Raw genomic sequence first — 3,325 nt, 5'->3', positions numbered from 1 at the left:
GTCCAAGTTCTAGAGTTTTCTATAAAGGTGTAGCAACTCTAGATAATTTTATTGTAGATATTTCTAGAAGATATTTATAGGAGGTATTTTAGGAGAGATTTCTAGAGTTCTCCACTAAGGAGGTGGGAAGCTTCTAGTTTCCTCCCCGACCATTGGATGGAGGACGTTTGTAAATATCTTAGCCATCCATTGTAACTTGGGGTGCCTACAAATAGGTGTTGCCTCATTTGGCAAAGACACTCACCAAGGGCCAACCAAGGGTGTTCAACCGAGCAAGTGAGTTCTCAAGCCTTGTACTCAAGAGCTCTCTAGTGCAACACAAGTTCATTCTTCTCGAACTCACTCTTGTGTTCACTTCTTCTCTTCCTAAGTCCCTTAAGGAGGGTGGTTAGGCTGACTTAGTGCTAGTGGGAGTACTAAGAGCTGGCGCGGTCTCTTAGAAAGGTCTAAGGCCGTGACAGTTGTGGGGTCAGAGCTTCGGTTGTGAGGGAGCCAATCTTGTGGGATAGGAGACAGGCGAGCTAAAACTGTAGAATAGAGACCAACACCTACACAAGTAAGCAACGAAGGAGCGAAGGCAAGTCCATCGACTTTGGCATTGCTATGGGGCCTCGCTTAGCTCGAGGGGAGCAAGTATTGGCCAAGGCAAAGTGGTGCCTGATTGTCGCGGAGCAAAGTGGGGAGGAGCTCAAAGGCCATATGGAAAAGTAGGGAGGAGCTTGATGGCCAGAGGAGATGGTTGCCACCTTCAAGGCTCAAGTATGCAAAGGAGTTGGATAAGGTGGAAGCTCGTATTGGAGAAGAAGTATAAGAAGAGTAGGAGGACAGCGGCGAGGGAAGCCACTACCTCTCATGACATGTCTAAAGGAGAGGCACTAAGGCACAAGCGTGATAAGAGGAATCGGTTCAAGCCTAGAGACAAGTGATTCCTATGTGATGTGCTACATTGGTTTAGGGAATGCCCCAGGAGGAAAGCTCTTAGTGCCCTATTGGAGGAAGAGGGCCAAGAGGCAGAGCCACCTTGCATGGGGTCCCCAATGCAGCGTGGTGCCCCCAGGGCCGAGATAGGGGTCAAGGCCCTTAACTCTCAAAAGGGGTTGATGTGTGCAAAAGTGTGCATTGATGGGAAGCCCACACAGGCGAAGGTAGATACAGGAGCCACACACAACCTTCCCTTGACGGAGGAGGCAATGGAACTAGGGCCAAGGGCATCCTAAGGCTATCAACTCCAAAGAATGCCCCATACGTAATGTTGCTCGAGGGGTCGAGATGAACCTTGGGACTAAAGGAGTTCTCCAACACCATCCAGGGGCTAGGTGTTTACTTGCCCTTGGACGGAAGGGCAAGACAAGGAGAATTTGGGAGCAAGCCATCCATACCAAGAAAGAGGAATATGCAAACGAGAGAACGGAGACAACCAGACGACGTTGTAGGAGGCTCAAGTTATGTGACTACAACAAGAACCTCAATAGGCGTTACTCCTTGTGAGAGGGCGGCTAATTTGGTTGTTGATCCAATCATCCAGAGACACAAACTATCTCCTTAGGTGGAGTATTTAGTCAAGTGGAAGGGGCGACCAGAGAGCGAGACGAGATGGGAGACAACTGGCATGCTGAGACGACTCGTGAATAAAAGTACCACAAGGAGGTTGTGATGAGGGCGTCGTAGATTTAGGTGGGGGAGAATGTCACGACCTACCCAACATAGGCCCACGGGCCTAGCTCACCAAGCCTATGGACTTAGGCCATTGGGCTAAGTAAGGTCCAAGTTCTAGAGTTTTCTACAAAGGTGTAGTAACAATAGATATTTTATTGTAGATATTTGTAGAAGATATTCACAGGAGATATTCTGGGAGAGATTTCTAGAGCTCCGCTAAGGAGGTGGGCAAAGGCACTCACCAAGGACCAACCGAGAGTGTTCAACCAAGCAAGTGAGTTCTCAAGCCTTGTACTCAAGAGTTGTCTAGTGCTATACAAGTTCATTCTTCTCAAACTCACTCTTGTGTTCACTTCTTCTCTTCCCTAGTCCCTTAAGGAGGGTGGTTAGGCTGACTTAGCGCTAGTGAAAGTGCTAATTTCCAGCATGGTTGCTTAGAAAGGTCTAAAGCACTGACAACGCGCTCTTGAATGGACCAAGTGTGTGCCTACACATGCCCCCAAGTGTTGACCACGTGTGCCCACGTGGACACAGTGAATGACCGCACAACATCCCAAGTGTTGACTACATGTGCACAATGAATAGCCCAAGTGTTGCCTAACTGTGCCCATGCATGCCCACAACTGTTGCCTAAGTGTGCACCCAAGTATGCCTATGTATGCTCTTGAATGCCCCAAGTGTTGAATAAGTGTGTCTACGTGTGCACCCAAGTGTAGCCCATGTGTCACCTAATTGTGCTCTTGAATGCTGTAAGGTTGCTGGCGTGGCTGCACATGCCGTGCCTCTGGCTGCCCTACCACTCGCAAGGTTGCGTGCGTTGTTGAGCCGTTGAGACAATAGTCTATAGAAGGATTCACCACCTTCTTGATGAGGTTTAGGGAAGGCCTCCAAGATGGTAGATCAGCCTTCAGAAGCAGAGCAAGTAGAAATGTTGATTGGAAACTTGTCTAAACCTTATTATGATGTTCTTTACTACCAACATTTGCAAAATTTTGATGCCTTGATAGCCACTAGTACACGTGTTGAAAATAGAATCCTAAAGGAAGCTCAGTACCAAGGATCCTCCTAAGATGCAGGGAAGAACACCAAAGTTGGATGGGGGAAAGGGTCCCGAAACTAACGTGGTAGGCATGGTCCAACAGTCGGTCTCACCTGTCACTCTTTCATAACCATTCGTGATATAAGCAGATGCCCTCGCTCAGAAGGCTTCTCATCCAAGGAGATAGTTTACTGATTTAGGAATTCCCATGACAGCAATGTATGAAAATCTAAAGAAGCAAGGATTGCTAAGGACAATGGCTCCAAGGGTAATCAGTAACCCTCCCCTAGCTTGGTATAGAGATCATGAATATTGTGCTTACCACACTCAGAAGGGGCACAACACTGAAAGATGCATAGGTCTCTAGTATGTAATCCAGGATTTGGTAGACAATGGGACCATTGAAGTCAAGATTAAACAATCTCCTAATGTTAATACCAATCTCCTCCCGGATCATGGAACCATAAACAAGTTGGCAACAATGAGTGACTGGAAAAATTGGGACCCTTGGTTCTATGATCCAACCTATTTTATTAGGGATGCTAAGAAATATCAAGAGGAGAGGCATGTTGAATGGAAAGAGAAGTTCTAGCTTGTGTAAATATTGTCCCTTCCTCCAAAATTAGTAGG

The sequence above is a fragment of the Macadamia integrifolia genome, unplaced genomic scaffold (assembly GCF_013358625.1).
Source record: "Macadamia integrifolia cultivar HAES 741 unplaced genomic scaffold, SCU_Mint_v3 scaffold840, whole genome shotgun sequence".
NCBI lineage: Eukaryota > Viridiplantae > Streptophyta > Magnoliopsida > Proteales > Proteaceae > Macadamia > Macadamia integrifolia.
The sequence above is the reverse complement of the archived record's forward strand: the minus strand, read 5'-3'. Positions refer to the sequence as shown.